Here is a 13970-nt window from a genome sequence, read left to right as displayed (position 1 = left end):
TAATAATTAATTAAGTTGTGTTTTGGTAATTTTTTATGTTTTCTGATTACCTCCAGGAAGATGTGATCAGGATGTGGTCTTCCCTTTTCACTCTCCTTATTGCTTAACTCAGAATAACTTTTTTGGGCCTCAGTTGGGCCTCGGCCTTGGCGGCACGCCGTTTGGGCCTCAAGCGGCTGGGTTGAGCCTAGGGCGGACGGTTTGGGCCTCTGGGGTCCTGGGCGTCTGCGACTGGACTGCAGAATGTTTGGGCCTCGGGTGGGTGGTTTGGGCCATTGGCAGGTGGTTTGGGCCTCGGGTGGGCGGTTTGGGCCTCAAGGGGCCTTGGTATCAGCAGCTGGGTATCAGGAGGCTTGGGCCTCAGTGGGCAGTTTGGGTGGATTGGGCCTTGGGGTGCCTGTGCCTCGGGGACTGGGCTGAGGGCGGGTTGGGTCTCGGGCACTGGGCCTTGGCGATTAGGCTATGTGGCGGGTTGCTCCTCCGGGGCCCTGGGCCTCAGCGACCTGGCTACACGGCGGGTTGGGCCTTGGGGGCCCTGGACCTCACTGGCGACCGGGCTGTGGACCTCCTGGGCCGTGAGGCGGCTAGGCGATTTGGGCCTTGGTTGGGCCTGGGCCTTTGTGACCAGTCTGTGGGTGGGTTGGGCCTCAGGGCAGGCCTTGGCCTCAGTGAGTGGGCCTGTGCCTTGTGCATTCCTGAGCCTCGGCAGCTTGGCAGAGAGCTGGTCTGGGCCAGGGCAGTAGAGGGCTGGGGTAATGGCTGCAGGGAAGTAGTGTCCATATTTGATGACATAAAAATGCCTCTCTCAGTTTCTCTGTACCATGGGTACCCCGAATTTCCTGATATCTGTGCGGCTATCCCTCTCTATTTGTTCAGCTTTGTTAATTTATGCTTCCTTTTCTCTGGAAATGCAGCCTTCTAAGTGGGGTTGCTCTAGCCCTGCATTCCAAGGTCTGCAGGGGGCAGAGGCACTCGCCGGCGCGGGCATGGAAGCGGAAGCTGGGTGCAGGCAGGGAAAAGCTCAAAATGCCTGTAATTCCTTAGCAATTTGATCTTATAACAAAACGAGTTCAGAATGTTGGAATATAAGATCTTATGTTTGTTCAAAGGCTGTTTGTCTGCTAGACAGAGGTTTCTTATGTGCGATTCCGCCCCTTTTCCCTGAGACTGCCCTACCTGAGCCGCCTGGTCAGCGAAGCGCCGGAAGTCCTCTCATAAGTATTTATTTTTTCATGAAGTGTAAGCTGAATTCTACCTGTTGGTGGTTATAAGTCTACTAGTCCAATCCTTTTACTTGTTTGCTCTTCAGTTTTTTTTAATAGAGTTGCAGTGTATTCATTCCTTCCATTTTTTGTTCTCGTTTATTTATTAAACGTTCGATGTATATCCTGTGTTCCAGTGCTGTGCTAGGTGTTGTAGATATAAAATGCATTTGCTACTGTCACCAGTTTCTTCTGCGTCTAATTTGATATGAGTCTCAGATGTTTCAACAAGATAATGGTTCTCTATGTTGTTGTTGTTTCTTGCCATGGAGTTGATTCTAACTCATTGTGTCCCTGTATAGGCTTCCTGAGAAATGACTGGTGGGTTTGAACTGCTGACCTTACAGGATAAGCAGTCCAGTGCTTATCCTACAGAACCGTAGCGGGACTTTCTATTTAAACATTCTAATTTGTGCCTCCATTAAAATGTGATGCCTAAAAAAGAGCAAAGCTGTGATTCAGTTGTGATCTGATCAGTATATAATGCATTAATACTTATTATGTTATGTGATGCCTTGCTTCAGTTATGTTGTCATAAATAGTGTAATTTTTTGTTTTCAATGAAATACTGAGATTATTCTCCATTTTCTTCCTTCTACTTGACTGGTTATTTATTTGTGCAATTGAATTTTTGTACAAGTTGAGGATAGAGCTCTATGCTTGCATTGTTACTTTTGATAAAACATCATAATTTATGAAGAGCGTTTTTATCTTGAATCTAACATCTATGCTCATGGCTAATCCTATTATCTTTGAAACATCTGAAACATAATGTAATCAGCATTTATTTTCCTTGTCTGAAATAAAACTTTTGAGCTTGTTTGAATAATCATTTATTCCCAGGAACTGTGAGAATTAATTATTGGTACGTTTGAAGGCTGCCATTTCTTATTTTCATCCTCATTTTCCATCACTGCATTTTCAGAACCATTGTTAAGAATCTTTCAGTTGGACTATTGTTTCAGCTTCCTAACTGGACTTACTATACAGTCTCATCCATTGTCCATAATATTGCCAGAGGGGTCTGATCACTTAACTGCTTTATATCCATTAATAATTTCTGGTGCAGTGCTATGGGTTAATGCACTGGACTGCAAGGTCGTTATGAATCGCTAGGTTCAAGCTCACTTGCTGCTCTTCAGAAACCCTTTACAGAGTTGCTGTGAATCATAATTGACTTGATAGCACTTAACAACAAGTGAAATAAAATACACATTTCTTAATATAACATTCTTTATATAGATTCTGTTTGAGTCTCTAGGCTGTTGTTCTGAATCCTGAGTCATTTATTTCAAAGCAACCTATGCTTCCCAGCATTGCAGCTACACACGTTAGCCGACTGGCGGATACCTACTCATGTTTCAAGGCTCAATTCAAGTCTCATTGTTACCTTCTTTATAGAAAAACTTTCTGGATCCTCCTTTTACCTATCCTCAACATAGAGGATTTATTACTTTTTCCTTTAGATCTTCGTTCTGAAATTTGCATACATCTATCAGAGAAAGGATTGAAGTTGTCAAGGACTTCATTCTTCTTGGATCAACTATCAACACTCGCGGAAGTAGCAGTCAAGAGATCAGACGACGTATTGCACTGGGCAAATCTGCTGCACAGGAACTTTTTAAAGTATTGAAGAGCAGAGATGTCAGCTTGAGGACTAGGGTGCGCCTGACCCAGGCCATTGTGTTTTCAATAGCCTCATATGGATGCGAAAGCTGGACAGTGAATAAAGAGGATCGTAGAAGAATTGATGCCTTTGAGTTGTGGTGTTGGAGGAGAATACTGAGGGTGCCATGGACTGCCAAAAGAACCAATAGATCTGTTTTGGAAGAAGTGCAGCCAGAGTGCTCCTTGGAGGCCAGGATGGCTAAGCTTCGTCTCTCCTACTTTGGACATGTAGTCCGGAGGAAACAATCGTTGGAGAAGGATGTCATGCTGGGTAGGGTGGAGGGTCAGAGAAAAAGAGGAAGACCTCCAACGAGATGGATCGGCCAGGTGGCATCATTGATGGACTCGGGGGTGGCAGCGGTGGTGAGGTTGGCCCAGGATCGAACATTGTTTCGTTCTGCTGTGCATGGAGTCGCTATGAGTCGGTTCCGACTCGATGGCACCTGACAACAACAACAACATCAGAGAACGTGTAACACTTTATTACACTTATTTGTTTCTGGGTCCAACTCTCCCGCCTATACTCTTTAAAGGATATTTTAAACATTATTCATCTCTGGATCTCTAGCACATAACCCAGTGCCTGGTACAAAGTTGATACTCATTCAATGCTGAGAGAGATTAATGAGAACCAACAGAACCTTTTATAGGCCACATTTGGAGAATATTGTGTGGAACTCTTTGAATATTGAATCTGGCAGAAATAGATTAGGAAAACCAACCAGATGTTGTTTTTTAAGGGTTCTGTTTTTAGCATATAAATTAAAATTTCATTTAGAAATACAAGTCTAATTTGGGAACCAGAATGCAGTTGTAGAGCTTGACAAGATTACATATGTAAATTATCCAAAGACTGATCTAGCATCATACCTTTCTGAGACAGTGCAGTTTGTGTGGAAGAAGAATGGGCTCCACGTTCACATGTGACAGATAAGCCATCCCAGACTCCTTGCTCTTGTAGTACTCCTGTTTGCTGTATCCAGTTATCACTGTTTGACTTGCTGCATTGTAATCATTACCATAGAGTCACCTTTCTTCTTTTCTATTGGTGAGAATACTCTGAGCACCAATGCTAGGTTGTACAAGTTTTCTGCTGCTTACAAGATAAAATCTTATCTCCTTAGTATGATACACAGGTCCTTCCATAGTCTCATTCATGTCTCACCTTGCTTCTTCATACATTTTTCTCAGCCTCTTGGAAGTCCACTCCATACTTTCTTACTTGGATAATTTCTGGTTTTTTTGTTAGGTGCCATCGAGTTGAATTCAACTTTTAGCGACTCCATGTGACAGAGTAAAACAACCCCAAAGGAGTTTCTCAGCTGTGATCTTTATGGGAGCAGATTGCCAGGTGCTTCTCTTGTGGAGGGCCTTTCAGTTAGCAGCAGAGCATTTAGCTGTTGCTTCACAAGGGCTCCTTGCCATTTCCAGCTGTATTTTAAGGTAGTATTTTCAATAACCTCATATGCATGTGAAAGTTGGACAGTAAATAAGGAAGACTGTAGAAGAATTGATGCTTTTGAGTTATGGTGTTGGAGGAGAATGTTGAAAGTGCCATGGGCTGCCCATAGAACCAACAGATCTGTGTTGGAAGAAGTGTAGCCAGAGTGCTCCTTGGAGGCCAAGATGGTCAAACTTCGTCTTTTATACTTTGGACCTATTGTCAGGAGGGACCAGTTGCTGGAGAAGGATATCATGTTTGGTAAGGTGGTGTGTCAGGAAAAAAGAGGAAGACCTCCCCAGCAAGATGCATTGGCAAAGTGGCAGCATCAATGGCTCAAGCATGGCAACAGTACTGAGGTTGGCCCAGGACCGGGCAGTTTATAAGGTCGCTATGAGTCTGTACCAACTCATTGGCACCTAACAACAACAAATAGCTTAGTTGGCATGCCCTCCTTCTGTGAGGAAGGTTTAGATGACACTTCTTTGTGTTTGTGTAGAATGCCTGGAAGTTATGTCTGATTTCTTATGTTTTTCATATTGTACTATAGTGTTTTCTAATTCCTATTTGTATTACTGGTATCCTGGTGTGGTGCTGTAGAATAATGCACTAGACTGCAAGGTCGGTTTGAACCACATACTTGGCAGTTCAGATTCACCAGCTGCTCTTCAGAAACCCTGTACAGGGTTGCTATGAGCCAGAACCATCTCCACAGCATTTAACAACAACAATATTTGCATGACTAGAACATATCTAGCTAGCATAATTGGTGCCTAGAAATTCAAACTCATTGTGATGGAGTCAATGCCCACTCGTTATGACCCTGCATAGGATTTCTGAAACTGTAAATCCTTAAGGGAGAAGACAGCCTCATCTTCCTCCTGCAGGGTGGCTGATGTGTGTGAACTGCAGACTTTCTTGGTGGCTGCAATATGCTAATTTTACAGAGCCACCAGCGCTCCTTGGGTACATAGTAGTCATAAATATAAGTTTTGTTAAATGAATGGATAACTCCATACTCATTGCCTAGGAAATAATTAAAAGTTACTACCTGTGCAATGTTGCTATAAGTAAGAACTGATTCCACAGCTTGCCACCACCACCACCACCACATCTCTTATTTGATGTGGAATAGGAAAACATACTTGTATTAATTAGTTTGTTAGAGCTGCCGTAACACAGTGCCACAAAGTGTGAAAGGATTTAAGTAACAGAAATTGATTGTGTTAAAGTTATGGAAGTGTTAAGTGTCCGAATTCAGGGCATCATCAGAGCCTTATGATCTCTCTCCACTCTTGAAGCATATCCTTCCTGGTCTCTTCTAGCTTTTGGTAGCCATAGGCATTATTTGTGTTATCATACTATCTTCACATGGCCATCTTTCCTCTTCTACCTCTTTGTGTTTCTGTGCTTTTACAAAGACATTGCTCAGATTGGATTAAGATCTAACCTCCTCTGGTATTATCTAATATTAACTTAACTAGTAACATATTCAAGGACCCTATTTCCAATTAAGGTCACATTCAGAGTTAGAAATCCAACATATCTTTTTGGGGAACACAATTCAATACATAACAGTATTTTTAAGAAAATTTCATTTTCAAGGAATTTTCAGTTTAACAGCTGTTTATTGACATTGCTCTTTGCCAGGTTTTTTAAATTTTATTTTAAATTCTACAGTGAATGCAAGAATCTCTATTAATAGTAATCAAAATATATATTTCTTTGCTGTTATACTGATACATAAGTGGAAAGCTAGTATGTAAGTGATTGGTTTGGAAGAGGCAAATACAGTTATGTAATATGAAATGAAAAGTTGAACTGTAGAGTCTGTGTAAAGTCCAGGGAGGGAAGTCATTTACTGGAGAATGTTTAGGAAATTAGATGCAAGCTACACTTTCAGGGAAAGTGAGTCAACCATTTAGTTTTGAAAGGATCAGGATGAAAACAGATGAAGAACTTGCTGTTTGTGCTCACTGTGGTCATACACCTCAGGTTCATATTTCTCCAAATCCCATGGTATCAAACTATAGTCTCTGTACTAAGATTTCCTGTCTTAAAGAAATAGAGCATTGTTCCTTCATTTTATATTTTTACCCATTAGGGGAATTTATTACTTTATCATTATTGTTTAATTAATTTTTTTTACTGTTTTTATTTCTTATGTATATCCTTAGTTCTGGGCAAAAGACAGGGAGAGTGTAAAAATATATTTTAGTAACCTATTTGTTAATTGAAACAGACTGTGACAGATTGTAGTTTAATTGTTCTAAATGACATATTTATTTTGTGGATGCATGTACCTAGAGAGAATTAAGGTATTTGCATCTGGAAAATTACTTTTTTTAAGTTTTCTTTTGAGTCATTGCAGTATATTTTGTAAATATATTTGTAGTGAGACCAAACATGGGCAGATTTTATAAATGCTGGGAAGAAGCTGTGTAATGGGTACTTAGTCACTGAGATTTCATCTCCCAATGAATAGATTCTCTTTCCTAAAGCATCCTCAAGTAGAAATTTTAGATTTATAGTCTCAGAATCTGTGGTTTAAGTCTCATCTTTAATGTAATTTTCTCTCAAAATTATGTGGCCCTGGAAATATGACTTTATAATGGAACTTTTGACAGACTCCTTTAACTACATGTCAGTTACACATAGAGGTAATTTGTTACCTCTTCGCAGGTGTTTTAGCATGAGAGGTGGAATGCATATTCTATATAAAGGTCAGTTTTAATTAATAAGATGTTTTCCTCATTTTTGACCAATATGAATTGCTTGTAACTTTTGTGTGAAGTAGTTTTCAATGTAAAAATAAAACAAATTGAGCTTTGTGTCACATCCATCATCAGCATAACCCATTTAAATGTCAAAATTTCTACACAGCCCTGAAGTCTACTTCTAGATGTCTCAGCAGGCCTATTTATCAGAGTAAAATAAGATATAATTATCATATTATTTTATCAGGTACATGCTACATCTATAGATATACATCTTTCTCTGTTTCCCATCTCAAAATATGCTTAAAATTTTTACTGCTAAATATTTGTTGTTGTTCCTAATTACCTTTGAGTTGGTTCTGACCCATAATGGTCCTGTACAGAGTCTCCTAGGAGTGGCTGGTGGGTTTGAACTGCTAACCTTGCAGTTCACAGTCCAGTGCTTCTCTTCCAGCACCACACATAGACCATTCATATAATTTTCAAAGGTTTTAGAACCAATATTTTCAATACATATAAATAATAACATTAGTTGGATTATACCTTTATGTTCTTGAAAATAAACCTCAATTGTTTTATTCTTTTTCTTTATCTCATGTCCTTAAATTGAAAATAAAAATCCTGTGTTACTGAAGTTCTATGTTTGCAGACAAGAAATTTATAAAGCATAATAGGGTAGGTATTTTATAATATGTAATTTAACTAAATGATATGAAAGACTTATGATAAAGAAAAGACATCCAAAAATTTAACTGAATGATATGAAAGACTTATGAAAGCCTGCATCCTGGCCCCCAGCACACAGCCTTTCTCTTTCCATGAGTCTAGAGTCCTCAGCAGCTCTATCTCCATGTCACCATCTTTGCATCTAACTCTGGTGTTGCTGCTTCTCTGGATAGGACCCCACATTCTGCTCAGGCTCTTCTCCCTTGATGGTCCTAGGTCTTCTGTTCCTGGAATGTAAGATTATCTACACCCCCTTTATGTTAAAAAACTTCTACCTTTACAGTTGTGACAATTGCAATTAGTCATGATAACAGTTACTCACTATTGAATCATAAGAATCTTATTCTCATCTCCTTTTACCAGACTCATCTATTCAGTGGGGATTCTACCTTCCCCCCGATACTCTGAAACTAAACGGCCTCTTGAGAACTTGTAAGCCAGCCACTTCGTGCCTTTATAGGCCCCCCCCCTCCCATTTTAGGTAGCCAATGCCTAAGTTGCCCGTCCCTTTCAACCCTGTGTACAGAGGGGATAGGTTTGATCCTTGATGTGAAGACTCCTTCTCTCTCAGTTGGTATTTTGAGATACAACATCCATAAGTAGAGGTCAAGTTCATCAAATTGTAGCAATTTACACTTGTTTCCCATATCAGTTTTCTTTATCTTCTTCTAGTCGAGTTCTAATCATCAAGCCATCCAAGTTAGGTCAAATGGGTACTATCTGCAAGTTTGCGCATTCTTGTGTTGTGCATCTCCCCTAGTTTCATATCAGCTGGATGCTTCACTCTCATCTCTAGCCCTCTGTGGTTAGGTGCTTGTTCACGGGTTTAGGAGTCCCCAGGTCTCATCACAGTTTGGACCAACCAGCCCTTCCTCTTCTCTCTCTCATCTCCAGGTTGACAGGAGTCTGTGGAACGTGGTTGAACTCAGTCCATATCTTCATTGCTGCCTTTCCCCCACTTCCACTCACCAGTAGAGCAATGTGGTCACCAGCAAGCCTACATGTCTGCTTTTGTGTTCCCTTTGATTTTCAGACTTGGCGGGGTGTTTGTCCTGAAGAGATTTGATTGCTTGTCTTGATGGTTCCCTGGCGAACAACTTACTTGTTCTGATAGTAGCCAATCCGATTGCTGTTTTTGATTTTTAATTTTCTTGCTGGTCTTTTTTTCAAGAAGTAATTTCTATTCCTCTAGCTGCTCCAGATTTGTTCTATGCAATTAATTTTAATGGAAAATTTTTTTTCTATTTATGTTTTCAATCTAAAATCTCGTCCCCATTATTTCCCATCGACACGACCCCATTATTAACATTTCTTGTAGGGTAGGTCTAGTAGTTACAGAGTCTCTCAGCTTATAGTGTTTTTCTTTTATGGATTGTGATGTTTATGGTCATATCTAAGAAATTCTTGCCTAACATACTGTATTTCTACACAAATAACAAATGCCTTCTATATTTGTTTTGTCAACTGCTCCCTCCCTCCAAAAGCAATTTTTATAAATAAACTATATTTAATTTTTTAAAAAAAGAGCAACATATTACAAAATTTACATAGACATGCTTAAAAATATGCATCTCATGGGGGGGGAGTGGTTAGCAAACAAATACAGAAAGTATGTGTTACTTGCATAAGTATATGATATTCTACTCATTCATTTTATAGTATTAAAATTTACATTTTGTCTTTATTCCATTTTTCATTAATCTTTATAAATTATATGAAATTGGTTTTGTCATATGAGTTTCCAGTTGGCCCAGTACAATTGGCTGTAGTATTTTCAACATTGTATTGCCATTTCACTTTGATTCACAATCACTTGACCATATATGTGTGTGTATATTCCTGAAAAATTCATTCTGTTCCAGTGGATTGAATGTCTGTCTCATTTCAGTTTACATTGTTTTTATTTTTCAAATGCTTTTTGTTATTTTAATTTTCTATTCCACATAAATTTTAGAGTCAGCTTACTAATATTAGCTTAATATTGAATGCAATTGTGTTCAACTATAGTGTAATTTGAAAAGAATTGAGATCTTGACACTATTATTCATTCCAATTAATTAACATGATTTATTTCTCTATATAGGTATTTTTTATTTATCTCATCAGTTGTACAGTTTTTTTTTCCCTTTATTCCTAAGGATTTTTTGGTGTGTTATTGTAAATGTTTCTAGTTTTATATTTAATTGAGAATTGCTTATTGTCAGTATATAGAAGCAGTTCATTTTTGTATATTGACCTTTGTCCTGTAACCTTGATGAACTTATTATTTTTGTAGTTTTTAAATAAATTGTTTGATAATTTTGTATCTAGACAATTATTCTTTATGAATAAGGACACTATCAATGACTTTCTTGTCTTAGTAAGTTGTTTAAGGCCATCAGGAGGAATTAGATTAGGATAAGTGAGAGATGACATTATTAGTTTGTGTTTTGTCTGTGTAAATTTTCACAAACAAATATAGCTTAGTTGCATTCTTTCCAGATGCCCTTATCAAGATGAGAAATTTATTTTAATTTTTCATATGCTGAGGGTTTTTATGACAAACAGATGCTTAAATTTTTCAAGTTTTTATTTTCATTTACTAAGGATATCATATAGAATTGCAATTTTAGTCTGTTGGTATAGTAAAATACATTGATTTTGAAATAAACCTGAATTTCCAACATAAATCACACGTGGTCATGATATATTATTTTTGAAATACTGACAGATTTGGTTGATACTATTTTGTTGAGGATTTTTTGTCTATGCTCATAAGGGATATTAATATTTAGTTTTTTGTTTTTTTTAAAATATTTTTGTCAGATTTTGGTATTATGGATATCTGGCCCTTATAAGAGAATTGGGGTGAGTTCCCTCTTTTGAGGAAATTTGTGTGGAATGGTTAATATCCTTTAAAAAATATTTTGTATATTCACTAGTGAAGATATTTTGCCTTGGACTTTTCTTTGTTGAAAGACTTTCAGATAGAAAGAAAAATTATTTAACAGATAGAGGATTATAGAGGATTTTTTCAAGTTCTTTAGTTCCTCAATGAGCTTGGTAATTTGTGTCTCTCAAGGTATTTGGAAGAGACCAAAATGGATGTCAGGAAAAATTCTGAAACCTGCTTTGCAGTGTAAAGATGCTAAAGCAAATGGAAGAAATGAAGGTGTGAAAGAGCTGAATAGAAATTTTCAGAAAGGCAGCTTGAGAAGACCAAGTCAAACAATGTAATGAAATGTGCAATGACCTGGAGTTACTAAACCAAAAGGGAAGAACACACTCAGCATTCCTCAAGCTGAGGTAACTGAAGAAAAAACTGAAGCCTTAATTTGCAATATTAAAGGATATGTGTGTATGAATATTGGCAGAATTGTGAAGTTGGCCCACGATCTGGCAGTGTTTTGTCCTGTTGTGGCTATGAGATGGTACCGACTTGATGGCACCTAACAACAACAACATGGGCAAAATATGAAATGATACAGAAAGCATCAAAATAAGATGAAGGAAAAACAAAGAGTCACTGTACCAGAAATAGATGGTTGATGTTCAGCCATTTGAAGAGGTAGCATATAATCAAGAGTCAGTGATACTAAAGGAAGTAGTCCAAGGGGCCTTCAAGGCACTGGCAATGAACAAGGTTCCGGGAATTGATAGACTGCAAATTGAAATATTTCAACAAACTGATTTGGTGCTGGAAATATTAACTCATCTATGCCAAGAAATTTGGAAGGCAACTACCTGGCCAACTAACTGGAAGAGATCCATATTTATGCCCATTCCAAAAAGAGGTGATTCAACAGAATGCAGAAATCATCAGACAGTATCATTAGTATCCTATGCAAGCAAAATTTTGAATTAAAGATAATTCAAAAACAGCTGTAACCATACATTGACAGAGAACTTCCAGAGGTTCAAGCCAGATGAAGAGGATGTCGAAGGAGGGATATCATTGCTGACCTTATGGCTGAAAGCAAAGAATACCAGAACGATGTTTATCTGTGCTTTATTGACTATGCAGAGGCTTTCAATTGTGTGGGTCATGACAAGCTATGGACAGCACTGTGGAGAATGAGTATTCCTGGAATAATTAATTGTGTTCTGGAGGAACCTATACATAGACCAAGAGGCAGTTGTTTGAACAGAGCAGGGGAGCAGTGAATGGTTTAAAATTAGAAAAGGTGTGCACCAAGGTTATATTCTTTCACTATATTTCATTCTTGGATTCTGTGTTCAGCATACACCAATCTGTATGCTGAACATAGAATCCAAGAAGCTCTTACATACGAAGAAAAACATGGCATCAGGATCGGAAGAAGATTCACTGACAACCTGTGCTATGCAGATGATACAGTCTAGCTTGCTGAAAGTGAAGAGGACTTATAATATTTACTGATGAAGATCAAAAACCACAACCTATGCGTTGCACTTCAATGTAAAGAAAACAAAAATCTCCACCACTGGACCAATAAATAATATCCATATAAATATACAAAAGATTGAATTTGTCGAAGACTTCATTTTGCTTGGATTATCCATCAACCGTCATGGAAGCAGCAGTCAAGAAAAAAAAAAAAAAATGTATTGCATTAGGCAAATCTGCTACACAATACCTCTTTAAAGTGTTGAAGAGCAAAGATGTCAGTTTGAGGTCAGGTGCGCCTGAATCAAGCTGTGGTATTTTCAATAATCTCATATGTGTGTGACAGTTGGGCAGTGAATAAGGAAGACCATAGTAGAATTGATGCCTCTGAATTATGGTGTTGGAGGACAGTATTAAAAGTACCATGCCCTGCCAAATGAACAAATGCTCCCTGAATGTCAGGATGGCCAGACTTTGTCTCTAATACTTGGGACATATTGTTAGGAGGAACCAGTCCTTGGAGAAGGATATCATGTTTGGTAAAGTGGAAGGTCAGAGACAAAGAGGAAGATGAGATTGATTGACACAGTGGAAGCAAGGATGGGCCCAAATGTAGAACCAATTGTGAGATTGGTGCAGGACTGGGCAGTGTTTTGTTCTGTTGTTCATAGAGTTGCTATGAGTCGGTACTGATTTGATAGCACCTAACAACACGAATTGAGCTGCGAACCTTAAGGTCAGCGGTTTGAAACTACCAGCCGCTCCACGGGAGAAAGATGAGGCTTTCTACTCCTGTAAGGATTTACACCCTCGGAAACCCTGTACAGGGTCGCTGTGGGTCGGAGCCGACTCGACGGCACTTAACAACAGCAACAACCACAACAGTGCATTTGGTAATCTCATCTAAATTAAATAAATATATATGCGAAACTGTAATTGTGCAAAATATACCTTGATTATCCTCTCAATGGTGGTAGAATTTTAGCTATGCTCCCCTTTTCATTCCTGATAGTACTACTTTTTAATTGTTTATGATAATAATTGAAATTGTAATGTTGAAGACTCCAGAGTAAATGTGGATTTGCACTGTGCTTCTTGTATTTCTTTTTGTTTTGTTTTTTTGTACAGCTGTGTTGAAGCTTTTTTGTTAATTGCATACACATTTAAGATTGAGTTGACCCTTTTATTGTTAAGCAATGTTTTTTTGTTTCCTGGGTTTCATTTCTTGTGGAGTCTGCTTTCTCTAACATTACTATCGCCACTCTTTGGATTATTTTTAAATGATATATTCTAACCTATACGATGAACCTTTATTGTTTGTAGACAGCATATTTCTTAATTTTGCTATTTTATCCAAGCTTAGCCTATTAGATAATTTAAGGATATATTGAAATTTAAATATAATATTGTCCTATTCTGCTTCCCCCACCCCCCACCATTTGGTCTACCTATTCTTTATGTTTGGAGGTTCGGAGGGTTTATAGCTGGGGAATTTGCAGGAGAATGCAGAAATTCATTGTTTTCTGGATCAAGACACTTAGCTGTTCCAGGAGCCGCAATCTTGGGAAAGCTTGTCTTGATTGTACCAGGATTGATAGGATTAGGAGTTGGTGTTGGAACTCTGTAACAAATATAAAGGTATGTTTGGAGGTTTGGAGGGTTTATAGCTGGGGAATTTGCAGGAGAATCCAGAAATTCATTATTTTCTGGATCAAGACACTCAGCTGTTCCAGGAGCCGCCATCTTGGGAAAGCTTTTCTTGATTGTACCATGATTGATAGGATTAGGAGAGAACATCTTGATTGTATCTT

General features: G+C 38.4%; 1 protein-coding gene across 1 annotated transcript in view; it reads left to right on the top strand.

Annotated features, from left to right (window-relative positions):
* AGBL4 (ATP/GTP binding protein-like 4) overlaps positions 1–13970 on the top strand; it is a 2461121-nt gene that overhangs the window by 138152 nt on the left and 2308999 nt on the right. The window lies entirely within an intron of this gene.

Source organism: Chrysochloris asiatica, unplaced genomic scaffold (assembly GCF_000296735.1).
Source record: "Chrysochloris asiatica unplaced genomic scaffold, ChrAsi1.0 scaffold00026, whole genome shotgun sequence".
Taxonomy (NCBI): Eukaryota; Metazoa; Chordata; class Mammalia; order Afrosoricida; family Chrysochloridae; genus Chrysochloris; species Chrysochloris asiatica.
The sequence above is the reverse complement of the archived record's forward strand: the minus strand, read 5'-3'. Positions and strand labels throughout refer to the sequence as shown.